Genomic DNA, 16,139 nt, shown 5'->3' with positions numbered 1-16,139 from the left:
AACCGGGTTTTGTTAAAGGGACATTGACAGTGTCCTAATTAGTGCAGTCCCAACAGTGCCCACCAGTGCTGCCAATCAGTTACCACCAATGCTGCAAATCAGTGCCCACCAGTGCTGCCAATAATTGCCCATCAGTTCCTCCTCATCAGTGTCACCGATCAGTGCTGCCTATCAGTGCCCATCAGTTCTGCCTACCAGTGCCTATCAGTGCCCATCAGTGATGTCTATCAGAGCCCATCAGTGCCACCTATCAATGCAGCCTCATCAGTGCCTCCTCATTAGTGCCCACCAGCATCACCTCATCAGTGCCCACCAGCGCCACCTATCAGTGCCTATCAGTGCCTATCAGTGCAGCCTCATCAGGGCACATCAGTGAAGGAGAAAATTTACCTGTTTGCAAAATTTTATAACAAACTATGAAAAAATTATTTTTTTAAATTTTCGGTCTTTTTTAATTTGTTTAGCAAAAAAGAAAAAATCCAGTGGTGATTAAATACTACCAAAAGAAAGCTCTATTTGTGTGAAAATAATGATAAAACAATATTTTGGATACAGTGTTGCATGTGTCGCAATTGTCATTCAAAGTGCGTCAGCACTGATAGCTGCAAATTGGCCTGGGCAGGAAGGGGTGAAAGTGTCCAGTAGGCAAGTAGTTAAAGTCTAACTTTGTTGCCAGCAACTTTTTTTCCTCTTAGATTTTTTCTTCAATCAAGACTCTTCTCCACATCATCACTTGTCTCCTTGATGGCAGCTATCCAGCATGGCTGTCCCCAATCTGGTTTCTGAACTGCCTGGTCTGGACCTCGTTGGACTGGATGTTGTGGAGATAGTCTGGAAGTGACCTTTGAGTACTGGGTTCTGGATAGGATGCCTTCCAGACTATGTTCTGGTAAACAATAAAGGCATAATGTGTTCCATATCCAGAGTTGCTGGCATTGCCTCTGTTCTTTCCCTGTCTCTAAAGACTCACCTAATGAGTAGGCCATTTGGACAGAGCACTGGGAGCTACCTTATTTTCTTAGGTCACTGGATGCCTTTAAAATTCACCATTGTGTGCCAATTTTCACTCCAGAAGGAGATAATGCTCTAATATTAAGTGTTGACATCTGCTGGATGGATTGTCACATAAGCTTCATGCTTTCTTTCCCACCATACAGTGTTGAGAAAGCATCTCCCCACTGCTTCTTGCCAAAAGCCAAGTAGAACTCTAAACCACAATTTGTTCATGCTGCTAGTACAATTGAACAAATAATGTAGCAACATAGATACTACAATATTTTGGGGGCTTTTTTTATTACAAAAAAAAAATATGCTCAAGTGTTGATTTTTAGATTGGATGGTGGGGTTCTTTTCAAAATCAATCAATCACTAATCACTCAATCAATCAACTTAATCAATGTTGTGTACATACTTTCAGGAGGCAAAGATTAAGTACATGCAGCTAATCAGCGGACCCTAACACCTATTGGTGTCCAGTGTGGACCACTGTTCCTAGTTTGCACATTGCACTTTTAGTTCATAGTAAAATCTGCCTGCCTGGTTTCTACCTTTGCAAATGGCCTACAAAAGCTGCATACATAGCATTCAATGCAATGTAAATTTCTATATGTAAATGGCTATACTAGTGATTTAACACTGCACAAATACTGTAGGTACTCCAGTATGTGAGCTTTTGCAAATAAATGACATTGTAATGTGGATTTCTAGATTTTAAAATTGCTGTTAGGGGTCCTGTTAAAACTACTACTTAAGACCTTCTACAATACTCAATACTTGTATGAACTGTGCATGAGGCAGAGGTTATGCACATACAGCTAGCTGTCATGGGAAATGTGCTACATCTGAAAAGTAAAACAATGTGCATAAACTATATGAGTATCGGATCCCGCAGCCCATTGAGTGTTCAGTCTGAACTACTGGTAGTATCTAGCCTAGTAATTCCTTGCTGGTCTCCTATTTTAACAATGTAGCCACAAAAGCTGCTCATATAAAATGCAATGGAATGTTGATCTAGATCTAGAATCTAGATTTTTTTTTAATGGTGATTTGGAAGTCCTGTTGCAATAGGCTTAGTACAAAAGATTAACTACAAAAAAAAGTTTATTTTTTCTGTAAATATAGTCCACTCTGACATTGATGTCTAGATTTTACAATGGATGATGGTGTTCCTGCTCAAAATGGATTACCGTATTTATCAGCGTATAACACGCGCCAGCGTATAACACGCACCCCAAGTTTAGGAGGGAATTTTAAGGAAAAAAACTTTTAGGAGTAAAGTTTAAGGAAGAAAAACTTACATTAAAATGCCCATCAATGCAGCGTTATCGGTGTCCATCTGCAGCCTTTTCAGTGTCAGTGCAGCCTTGCTCCAGTGTCTATTGCAGCCTTGTCAGTGCAGCTTTGCCCCAGTGCAGCCTTGTCAGTGCAGCTATGTCAGTGCAGCCTTGACAGTGCAGCCTTGTCAGTGCAGCTTTTCTCCAGTGCAGCTTTGCCCCAGTGCAGCCTTGCCCCAATGCAGCCTTGCCCCAGTACAGCTTTGTGGGATCGCCGCGATCCCTGCCGACATACACAGCGTATGTGTAAATTCAAATATGGCGCCGAGACTGCAGGGACTCAGTGGAGACGAGATACACATACCCGAGAGTCCTCGGCTTTTCTCGGCACCGCTTACAGTCCCGCCCAGTCCCGCCCTATGGGCAGGACTGTAAGTGGTGAAGAGAAAAGCCAAGGACTCTTGGGTATGTGTATCTCAGCTCCGCCGAGTCCCTGCAGTCTCGGCGCCATATTTGAATTTACACACGGCTGTGTATGTCGACGCCGATCGCGGCAATCGCCACGATTGCTCCGATCACACAAAATTGGGGGGGGGATCGGCCTATAACACGCACCCACGATTTTCCCCTGATTTTCAGGGGAAAAAAGTGCATATTATATGCCGATAAATACGGTATATACTGGGAACACAGACACAAGAATAATTCCATGGCTTTTTCTGTGAAAATACGGACACTCTTATGCCCAGTACACATGGTCGGACTTTGTTCGGACATTCCGACAACAAAATCCTAGGATTTTTTCCGACGGATGTTTGCTCAAACTTGTCTTGCATACACACGGTCACACAAAGTTGTCGGAAAATCCGATCGTTCTGAACGCAGTGACGTAAAACACGTACGTCGGGACTATAAACGGGGCAGTGGCCAATAGCTTTCATCTCTTTATTTATTCTGAGCATGCCTGGCACTTTGTCCGTCGGATTTGTGTACACACGATCGGAATTTCCGACAACGGATTTTGTTGTCGGAAAATTTTATCTCCTGCTCTCCAACTTTGTGTGTCGGAAAATCCGATGGAAAATGTCCGATGGAGCCCACACACGGTCAGAATTTCCGACAACACGCTCCGATCGGACATTTTCCATCGGAAAATCCGACCGTGTGTACGGAGCATTATGTTGATTTCTTCATGAGAAAATGTGGAGTAGTAAAAGTGATTCAATAGGGCATTCATAAGCACTACAGCAGTTTGTTTCCAGTGAAATAAATACAGTCATTTTTACACTGATTTTTTTTATTACAATCTGGTTGATGTGTTTCCTGTTCAAATCCCCACCTAGTAAAAGTGTTTTTGGGACCATTGACATTTATACAGCAATCAGAGCTAAAAATAGCCACTGATTACTGTAAAAATGTCACTGGCAGGGAAGTGGTTAACACTAAGGGCAATTAAGGGGTTAAATGTGTTCCCTCATGTGTGTTCTAACTGTGGGGGATGGGACTGCCTGCAGGAGGAGACTGATCGCTGTTCCTAATCTTTAGGCGCAGCAGATCTGTCTCTCCTCCCCTGACAGAACGGAGATCTGTCTGTTTGACATATCTCATTGACATATCTCCATTCAGTCTCTGTCAGGAGCAATCGTGGGTGGCTGGCGGGCATTGCGGCCACGCGCATCGGCTCCAGCATTTTATCAATTAAAACCAGCCTGGTCTCTCTGAATTGCAGCCGAGTACAACTGCTCACATAGTGTGCATGGAGTCAATGCAATATTTCCAGCTTTTTTCCTCATACTTGCATATATACCAAACAATGTGTCTTTCTTTTTTTTGTAAAATAATACCTTTTAATTTAGATTTTTTTATTAAATCCTGACAGGTATTTCTATATAATACAATCTATGCCATAGCTAGAAACAAGACCTTTAGACTGCCACCATCTATATCTAATCAGATACCTAGTGTGTCATGCATTTCCCATGGGACATTGTAGGTGGTAGCATGTAAACCAAAATCATATAGATTAAATCATATAACACATTTTATTTACAACATTGATTAAAAAGACATAACAAATATATTGGCTGGTGTATTACATATGTATATAGCAATACAACATGTTATAAAGTTACCCAAAAGTCCCTAGTCAGGGGCATGCCATAGTGTACCATACTACCTAATTTGTCCTTACTAATGCCCAGACTCAGGCACACCTATCATGTTTCAAAGTACTCTTTGATCCCCTTCTTCAGGGGTATAGAGTGAATACCAAATGTAGAATAAAGTTAGACACCCTTAAGTATAATGCATACAAATATGTTTGAGTATCATATCAACAAAACATGATGTGCATAGCTATAAAAGAAAAAATAAACCAGGCAAATTAAAAACAATCCAGAGTACAGGAATGCCTTGCTACTCCTCAGCATCCACTGACCAAAGCAAGGCCTGCCATGCAACCACTGGGGATACCACAGCTGCAACTAAGGAGGCAAAAAAATAGTAAACAAGCATATATGTATAATACATGTATACTGTATGTATTTTAAAGCAGGGGCTAACAAATAAACCAGACAGTCCATCAAGGAAACCCTTAAAAAATCCACTCTAGTGAGGGAAAAATCAAACATGAAAAAAACAGCAAACAAAAATTCCCAGCTCACCTACCAGCCAGCCTGGGGTGCACACAGGGGTGCCGTGACGTGGATGCTGCAGCTTACACATGTATTTGCAGATGTGTGCAAACTAAATGTTTTTACCGTTAACTGTTGGACAGGATCAGTTTGGTTTCTTACAGGCTGGCTGGTAAGTGAGCTAGGATATTTTATTTGTGTTTTTTGACATGCAATGCCTTCCATGTGCTCCTGGCTGAAAAGGCCAGTTATAGGTCAGGGTGGTTGCAATCTGTTTGTACTGTTTGAAAAATCAAACATAAATCAGTGGTGTACTATATATACAGCATCTCACAAAAATGAGTACACCTCTCACATTTTTGTAAATATTTTATTATAGCTTTTCATGTGACAACACTAAAGAAATTACACTTTGCTACAATGTGGTGAGGGTACAGATTGTACAACAGTGTCAATTTTCTGTCCCCTCAAAATAACTCAGCACACAGCCATTAATGTCTAAACTGTTGGCAACAAAAGTGAGTACACCCCTAAGTGAAAATGTCCAAATTGGGCCCAAAGTTTCAATATTTTGTGTGGCCACCATTATTTTCCAGCACTGCCTTAACCCTTTTGGGCATAGAGTTCACCAGAGCTTCACAGTTTGCCAATGTATTCCTCTTCCACTCCTCCATGATGATATCATGGAGCTGGTGGATGTTAGAGACCTTGCGCTCCTCCACCTTCCGTTTGAGGATGCCCCACAGATAGGGGCTCCATAGGGTTTAGGTCCGGGGATATGCTTGGCTAGCCCATCAACTTTAACCTCAGCTTCTTTAACAAGGCAATAGTCATCTTGGAGGTGTGTTTGCGGTCATTATCATGTTGGAATTCTGCCCTGCGGCCCAGTTCCTGAAGGGTGGGGATCATGCTCTGCTTCAATATGTCACAGTACATGTTGCCATTCATGATTCCTTCAATGAACTGTAGCTCCACAGTGCCGGTAGCACTCATGCAGCCCCGGACCATGACAATCCCAACACTATGCTTGACTGTAGGCAAGAAACACTTGTCTTTGTACTCCTCACCTGGTTGACACCACACATGCTTGACACCATCTTAAAAAAATACGTTTATCCTGGTCTCATCAGACCACAGGACATGGTTCCATTAATCCATGTCCTTAGTCTGCTTGTCTTCAGCAAACTGTTTGCATGCTTTCTTGTGCATCATCTTTAGAAGAGGCTTCCTTCTGGGATGACAGCCATGCAGACCAATTTGATGCAGTGTGCGGCATATGGTCTGAGCAGTGACAAGCTGACCCCCCTCCCCTTAAACCTCTGCAGCAATGCTGGCAGCACTCATATGTCTATTTCCCTAAAGACAACCTCTGGATATGACACTTGCACTCAAATTCTTTGGTCGACCATGGCGAGGCCTCTTCTGAGTGGAACCTGTACTGTTAAACTGCTGTATGGTCTTGGCCACCGTGCTGCAGATCAGTTTCAGGATCTTGGCAATCTTATAGCATAGGCCATCTTTATATAGAGCAACAATTCTTTTTTTCAGATCCTCAGAGAGTTTTTTGCCATGAGGTGCCATGTTGAACTTCCAGTGACCAGTATGAGAGAGTAAGAGCGATAGCACCAAATTTAACATACCTGCTCCTCATTCACACCTGAGACCTTGTAACACTAACGAGTTACATGACACCGGAGAGGGAAAATGGCTAATTGGGCCCAATTTGGACATTTTCACTTAGAGGTGTACTCACTTTTGTTGCCAGCTGTTTAGACATTAATGGCTGTGTTGAATTATTTTGAGGAGACAGCAAATTTACACTGTTATACAAGCTGTACACTCACTACTTCACATTGTAGCAAAGTGTAATTTCTTCAGTGCTGTCACATGAAAAGATATTGTAAAATTTTTAGAAAAATTGTGAGGGGTGTACTCACTTTTGTGAGATACTGTATATAATATTCCAATATCACTGATGAGCACCATAAAGGCTGTGGAAAGGAAGGGAGAAGGAAAGGAGTGATGAACCACTCATGTTTTAATACTTTTGGAATACAGGTGTCCAACTTGAAGATTCAGTATACTTCTCTCTTACAAAGAAGACATGCGGTCACGTTTGGACGATTTAATCTTTCAGTAATTTGGGCTCTGAATGATCGTAAATCTGAATGATGTTGTGTTCTGAAACGCCTGGCTGTGCTAGTGTCTTTGCCAGTATTGACATTGGAGATATGGTTACGTATCCTACCACAGAAGTGTCTGGTTGTCCTGTCCACACATAGAATGTTACACTGGATGCATGTTATAATTTACACCATGTATTTAGTCTGACAGTTAACTAACTGTCCTATATCATAGAAACTGCCATTAAAACACAATGTGATGACATCCTGCAAGCGCACTGCTCCAGTGTGAAAGCACTCAGGCTTTCACACTGCGGCTGCAGGGGAGGCGTTTTTCTGGCGCTTTACAGGTGTTATTTTTAGCCCTTTAATGCCTGAAAAATGCCTCAGTGTGAAAGGGGTCTTAGAGTTAGAGAGGTATAATTCAGATATACTGAAAACTCCACTAGTGGTAGGTCGTGATTCACTTTAAAAATTAAATCATTGATGTAGAGAAAAAATGGCCCTATTTGATGTCTATATGGTTTGAGGGTGCCATCACCCCATCTACAAATTAATGTATATAGGAGCAAATTTGGCTCCCATCCCATACACATAACACTTTTATGAAAGAGAAAATAATTATGGTGTAAGAGAAAGGACACACTAAAATAAACCATGTAGGTTCCATTGAAAATTGGGTAGATAAATCCACAAGGTGTTTTAGTGCTTGTAAGCCTAAAGTATGAAGTATACATGAGTACAGGGACCGGGCATCACATGTAAACAATTTGTGGATGTTATTCCAATAAAATGTTTCTAATTTTATGTAGTTTGTTTTGTGTCTAGTAGATACAAAGGTAGCCTCACTACTGAAAGGTTGTAACAAAACATCAATAACGTTTCCTAATAAAACCTGGAAGTTGATTGGTTTCTATGCAAAATTGCACCACATTTTGCACTCTCCAGGTTCAGCAAATAACCCCAAGGAAGCCAATACTGGTCACTATGGGCCTCCCCTGAATAGGAATTTCAGACTAATGCACCTTGGGAAGGTTATGGAAAATAGGGTTAACCGGACAAGGGAGACTAGCTTTCTAATCAGTTATTTTAATCAGCTTTTTTTCACTTTTTTTTGGGGGGGGGGGTAAAGATTTGCCATAAATCAATACAAGGAGGGCTCAAAAAACAAAGAATGATTTGGTCTTAACCTCTTCATGATGGAGGGTAAAAACAAATCCTGAACACAATTTTGCAAGTGTGACATGTGATATATATAGTAAAACTGTATAAATCATTACAACTACTTTGTGTATTAAGATGAATTATACCTTCCTTTTTTCATAACAAATTGGGATTTCATTTAGGTACTAAATGGTAATGGATATCTCCTATTTTTATATGTATATTATCATAGGAAAACTGTCCCACAAAGTAAAAAAAAATCTTGTTTTTAAATTTAGCTGTATTTATCTTGCTACTACCATAACCTATCACCAAAGAACAACCCAAAACAAAGTTTTCCTATTCCTGATGATCATAGCCATACCAGTTCTGTGGCACAGAAACAATAGTACATATTTTTCTTTTTTTAACCTACTTAAAACACACTGACACTAAGGGGGCAGGAGGCGGAGCCTAGCGGAGCAGACATGCATTGTTAGAGCTCCACACCGCTGAGGAGAGAAGAGAAGGACAAAGCGGAGCCTGCAGGCTCAAAAGGTATCCATTTGAACCTTTTTGCCCCAGGGAACAAACTGTGAAAGTTTGGGCAGGAAATATGGTACTGGGAGGAAACCGTGGCAGAAATAAAAATCACCTCACAAAGAGCTCACAGGCACTCACTGCAGCTGAAGCAGCTCCAGTCACCTCACAAGATACAGCATCAGGGCGCTCTCACAGACAGAAAATGTCACAGCAAGACTCTCCATTTGAGTCAGATACAGAACAAATCCTCTCACAAACTTCTCCACAAGCCTCCTCAGTATCCCCAGTAATATTATTACAATTTGAAAAGATGCTTCATAAGGCTTTAAAACAAACCTCAGACCAAATAACAAAAAGCCTAACCAAAGAAATAAGAGAGCTGGGAAACCGCACCGCAGCCTTAGAAATAAAAATGGATGAAATTGAAATTACAACCCAAGAAAATATAACAGAATTGGAACAATTAAAAAAAGAGAATTTAATACTTCAAACTAAGCTCGAAGATTACGAAAATAGAGCCAGACGTTCAAACTTGCGCATAAGGGGAATACCTGAATCTGTGACAGACCTGCAATCTACTATTACTGCTCTATTACAAGAACTAAAGCCAGATATCCCTATTGAACGTTTAGAACTGGACAGAGTACACAGAGCCCTCACAGCCAAAAAGAAAGATGGACCCCCACGTGATATAATCACAAAATTTCATTATTACAGAATGAAAGAACAAATACTAATTGCTGCAAGATAAAAAAAGGAACTTAATTTTCAAGGACACAATTATCAAATTTTTGCTGACCTATCCCAACTTACTATTACTAAAAGACGATCCATGAAACCCCAACTAATGGAACTGCAACGCCACAACATTATGTATCAATGGGGCTTCCCCTTTTCAGTCAGATTTAACTACCAAGGTACAATTTACAGAAGCAGATCAGCAGATGAACTACAACAAACCCTTTTAAAATTGAATCTGACAGAACCCACAAGCAGCAACTCTCCCACACGCAGAAGAATGGCATCATCTTCACCTTCAGGCAGCACCCAGAAAATTTCAGAACAAAATGTGAATCATCATTCTCACAAAAGAGGCCGTTATGCCACATCATCCATGGACCAAGAAGATTCAATGGACTGACATCCTAATTCCTGATATCTCTTCATTTATTATACTAAGAGAAGGTTCTCTATAAAAAACCTATATTTATAACTGAATGTAACTGCATTCTGATAGTCACACACTGTGTGGGAGCATGTTACATTCCAGTTATATTTCTTATTACTTTTGGATTTTAGGTGTTTACATGTTTAAAACAGGTTTTTCTGCTAGAAAATTACTTAGAACCCCCAAACATTATATATGGTTTTTCTTCTAACACCCTAGCGAATACAATGGCGGTCATTGCAATACTTTTTTTTGCACCGTATTTGCGCAGCGGTCTTATAAGCGCACTTTTTTTGGAAAAAATTCACTTTTTTGAATAAAAAAGTAAAACAACAGCAAAGTTATCCCAATTTTTTTTTATATTGTGAAATATAATGTTACGCCGAGTAAATTGATACCCAACATGTCATGCTTGAAAATTGCGCCCGCTCGTGGAATGGCGTCAAACTTTTACCCTCAAAAATCTCCATAGGCAACGTTTAAAAAATTCTACAGGTTGCATATTTTGCGCTACAGAGGAGGTCTAGGGCTAGAATTATTGCTCTTGCTCTACCGGTCGCGGCGATACCTCACATGTGTGGTTTGACCACCGTTTTCATATGCGGGCGCTACTTGCGTATGCGTTCGCTTCTGCACGCGAGCTCGTCGGGACAGGGGGGGTTTAAAAATTTTTTTTTTATTTTTATTATTTATTTTACAATATTTTATTTATTTTTACACTTTAAAAAAAAAAAAAATTGTGTCACTTTTATTTCTATTACAAGGAATGTAAACATCCCTTGTAATAGAAAAAAGCATGGCAGGACCTCTTAAATATGAGATCTGGGGTCAAAAAGACCTCAGATCTCATATTTACACTAAAATGCAATTAAAAAAAAAAAAAAAAAATGACATTTGAAAAAATATGCCTTTAAGAGGCGTGGACGGAAGTGACGTTTTGACGTCGCTTCCGCCCAGCAGTGTCATGGAGATGAGTGAGCGCCATCTTGGCCTCATTCGTCTCTATACACAGCACGGCAGAGGATGCGATCGCCTCCGCCGCTACCGATGGCTCCGGTAAGCGGCGGAGGGCACCGGATCGCGGCAGGAGGGGGGGGCCCTCTCCCGCCACCGATAAAAGTGATCTCACGGCGAATCCGCCGCAGGGACCACTTTTATCTGAAAGCCGGCCGCCGCACGAAAACGGGGATACCGGGGTTATGGCAGCTAGCTGCTGCCATAACAACGATATCCCCGTTCAAACTTAGGACGTACATAGTCGTGCGGCGGTCGGGAAGTGGTTAAAACAAATATATTATTACCTAACTAGTTCCTAGAATTATGTTTTTGTTTATTCTAATCTGAAGCAATACAACCTCAATTTTATGAGTTAACATATCTAAACAGTTACATATGAATAAAATATGTAATTGTTTACTCTAAAAGGGTTAAAATCCCAAAATAATTCAAACTATCTTCATCAATACCAAAGTTATTAACAGTACCTTTCTAACTGAATTATTTAGCCTAGGGCAAAACTAACCATATACAACCACCCTGGAATAAATAATTTCAACAAAAACTATATTCTGCACTCCAATTAATGAAACATCATTTTGATGTCTTTTGACATAGCACTTCTCTCCTGTAAGCGGAAGATCCGTGTACCCCCATTAGCCCTCCTCATTCTCCCAATCATATTATGTGGGAGTGTGACGAAGGCACTTATTCCCCTGAGAGAGATATTTATTCTCTTTCACGGGTAAATTGTGATTACTTGCAAAAAATAATGTATACAATGTATCATCTTATCTCATATGTTTTTTGTTTACTCTTTACTCCAGAATTCACTGGTTTCTTTTCTATCTATTCATCTCTTCAGTCCACACAGGTTGATCTGCGCAGTCAGCTCTGCATAACAAAAAGTAAGTCAAAACTATTTGATCTGTTGCCATGGCACCACTGAATATACTTTCCCTGAATGTTCAGGGAATAAATGTCCCTCAAAAAAGGACCAAAGCCTTCCGTACTTTCCATAACAAGAAGGCTCACATAGTATGCCTCCAAGAAACACACTTCACCAAAGATTCTACTCCAAAATATATTTCTCCTTTTTATCAACAAATTTACACAGCTTCTGCCTGTACCAAGCAAAGGGGAACTCTAATTGCATTTCACCGATCCACACCATTCACCTTATCATCAGAAATTAAAGACCCAGAAGGTACATACCTGATACTCATGGGTTATATAATGGATACAGCAATCACGGTGATTTCCTACTACGCTCCTAACAAACAACCTACACCATTCCTCTCACATATATTACAAGTGATTAATACACACAAAATAGGAACAGTGATAATGTGTGGGGATTCGAACCAGGTCCTCCTCCCATTTCTAGATAAATCACCTTTTACACCATCCAAAATAACCTCTAGATTACCTTTTTCTCAACTTCTTTCCAAATACAATCTGGTAGATTCATGGAGAGAAAGTAACCCAATGAAAAAGAAATTCACTTATTTCTCGCACCCTCATCAAACCTTCACCAAAATAGATCATATTTTTCTAACAATAGGAATGATACCAGAAATTATTGCATCAGATATAATTCCGATTCCGTGGTCTGACCATAATGCAGTATACACTACTATAGCCTCAGCCATACCAAAAGCGCATGACCCAACGTTGTACTTACCGGACATAATGCTCAAACACCCACTACATCAGATGGCCATTGAACAAGCTTTAAAGGAATACATATCAATTAATAATACAACAGACATCTCCCCAATAACACTGTGGGAAGCTCATAAGCCTGTCTTGCGTGGTACAATACAAAGACAAATGGCACTATTTAAACAGGAACGCAAAAATCTAGCAAAAAAACTAGAACTCAATTTTAATGCAGCCTACATATCATTTCAAGATAATCCATCTCAGAGTACAAAATCTCATCTGGAAAAATCTAGATTGGAATACGATCTATTTCTCACTGAGTCAGTTGATAAATCCCTCAAACGCTCCAAACACAATTTCTACATGAATACAAACAAACCAGGTACATATTTGGCTCGGGCATTAAATTCAACTAACAAATCTTTCAAACCAATACGTTTGAAATTATCAAAAAATGTTTACACTTGTAATCCAGTTAAAATAGTCCATAAATTTCACTCACATCTCGCAACTTTATACAAGACAAACAATGAATTTAATCCTACAGAGGCTGAATCCTTCTTCTCAAAAATAACCTTACCTGAGTTATCTCAGAATCAAAAAAGCAGTTTGGATGAGCCTATAACTATAGATGAAGTTGCTAATGCCATAAAAGACCTAAAACTTAACAAAAGACCAGGCCCAGACGGCTACTCGGCTTTATACTATAAAACATTCTCAGAAATACTCTCTCCCATTCTCACTGAAACTTTTAACAAACTTCTAGATGGACATTCTTTTCGGCAAGAAACACTAATGGCAATTGTTTGTATGATCCCAAAACCCCTTTCTGATGATACTTCCTGTGTGAATTATCGGCCTATCTCTCTGTTAAACCTCGATATTAAATTATTAGTAAAAAATAATAGCAAAACGCCTCAATAGCATTATAGGAAAATTAATACATAGAGATCAAGTAGGCTTCATGCCAAATAGACAGGCAGGCGATAATATACGCAGGGCAGTGTTATTGGCACATATTGCTAAAAAACAGAAAATCCCTTTATGTTTTCTATCTCTCGATATTAAGAGGGCATTTGACACAGTATCCTGGCAATATATGCAATATTCATTACAAAAATGGGGTTTTGGACCCCACTTTTTAAAATGGATCAAAGCATTATATAATAAACCCAAAGCCTATATAAAATATGCTGGATACAAATCTGAAGCCTTTAATATCGAAAGAGGTACCCGACAGGGTTACCCATTATCTCCCTTATTATTTGCCCTTATACTCGAACCCATGGCCCAATACATCAGAACAAACCAAACTATAACTGGCATTGAAGTAGGAGGTATTACACACAAATTATGTATATTTGCAGACGATATATTACTTTTTCTATCATCACCACAGGTCTCTGGTCCTAACTTAATACCAGCTCTTGATGAATTTGCAGCCCTATCCGGCCTTATGATTAATCCTAAGAAATGCCTAGTGCTTAATATTTCACTCACAAACATGGAATTGATCCCGGCTAGGGCTGCACTCCCATTCACATGGGCAGAAAAATCAATCCCATATCTTGGAATTCATTTAACAGCATCTCATTCTGACTTATTCTCAACCAATTATCCTCCTGTATTAAGACAGATCACAAATCTAATAAAACAATGGTCGCAACTTCCTTTATCCTGGATAGGGAAGATTAATGCAATCAAAATGACTATTCTACCCAAATTGCTTTATCTATTCAGAGTCCTCCCTATTCCAATTCCTTCCTATTTTTTGAGAATAGTACAAAAAAGAACAACTTTGTTTATATGGGGCTCTTCTAAACCACGTATACCTATACACACACTACATCTTCCCAAAAATAAAGGAGGCCTGGGATACCCTAATTTTACTAACTACTACAGAGCAGCACATTTGGCCAGTCTGTCCAAATACCATGCAAAACAGGAAATCCCATTATGGGTATTTATAGAGGCTTCAGAAAATGACCCTCTATTAATATCAAATTTATTATGGCTTGATCCTAAAGACCGCTTTAAAATTCATAATCCCATAACCAAACACTTCTTATCTCTCTGGGATAAACTAAAAACCAAATATCAGTTACAATCTCCACACAATCCTCTCCTTTCTTTTATCAGAAATCCGGCCTTTTATCCGGCATGGATCTACCCAAATTCTTTTAAAGCTTGGACAACATCAGGCATTCAGACACTAAATGACTTCATAGCATCTAAATCATTCCTTTCATTCCCATCACTTAGAGAAAAATATGATCTACCAAACTCTGAGATATTTAGATATCTCCAAATCAAAAATTTCTATACACCATTCCTAAAGGGGGATACACCATTATCCCAATTATCCATTTTTGAATCAATCTGTACAAAAGATCCATTTGCTAAAGGTACAATTTCATCACTTTATAATCAATTATATGGAGTAGCAAATCTTAATAGACCCTCTTACGTTCAGAGGTGGGAGGAGGACCTGGGACGAACTTTAGAAGACACGGACTGGTCTAACATATGGCTCACATCTAAGTCATCTTCACCCAACATCTTAGCACTGGAGACAAATTATAAAGTCCTAACTCGCTGGTACCTTGTACCCGCTAGAGTGGCAAAATATTCACCTAATACCCCAGCTCTTTGTTTTCGAGGATGCCCAGAAATAGGCACATATTTACACATACTGTGGACGTGCCCAGTAATCCAAACCTTCTGGAAGGAAGTCTTCGTGATTGCATCTAAAATATTTAAAAAAATAATACAACCAGATCCATATTTAACTTTACTTAATCTAAAACCGGAATGGTTAACACTCTCTCAATTCAAACTTATGATCCAACTAATAACGGCTGCAAAACAAACAGTGGCCAAGGCATGGAAATCTCCTACATTGGTACTAGCAGAAACAATTCACAGAATGAATAATACAATGTCCCATGCTAAGATGGTAGCCATCGATCAAAATCAAATTCCAAAATTTGAAAAACTTTGGCATCCTTGGATAAAACAACAGTTCCTGTCAAACTTCAATGACTCTGTCCTGTTGCCATGGTAACAGATTAAATGACTTACAGAGACACCCATTCTAAGGCTTCAAAGAGAACTAAAAAGAATAATAAACTGACGAGCGGGACAACCTTGTGGACCATACCTCTACCTTTCAACCCTTTTTCTTCTTTCTCTTTCCTTTTCTCCACCTTACGATTAAAGCTCATTATCAGAATTTATTTGACCTATATACACTCTACTTGTAAACAATATGTATAGTAGGTATAAATCATTTAACTACCTACAAAAGAAACTAAGGAAATGATATATATCTTTAATTTAGGTTTACGTGAACCCAATGTTTAATATTTGAAATTTCATGATATTTACCTATATAAACCCTACTGTAAAACAATGAGCTTACTTTATAGATCCTTGTAAACTTACTTTATGTATCTTTATAACATTGTATACTCAATAAACTTCTTTTGACAAGGAAAACACACTGACACTAACAATAACTGACACTGATACTAATTTAACCACTTAACCTCCGAAAGATTTACCCCCCTTCATGACCAGGCCATTTTTTGCTTTT

Source organism: Aquarana catesbeiana, linkage group LG01 (genome assembly GCF_042186555.1).
Source record: "Aquarana catesbeiana isolate 2022-GZ linkage group LG01, ASM4218655v1, whole genome shotgun sequence".
Classification (NCBI taxonomy): Eukaryota; Metazoa; Chordata; class Amphibia; order Anura; family Ranidae; genus Aquarana; species Aquarana catesbeiana.
The sequence above is the reverse complement of the archived record's forward strand: the minus strand, read 5'-3'. Positions refer to the sequence as shown.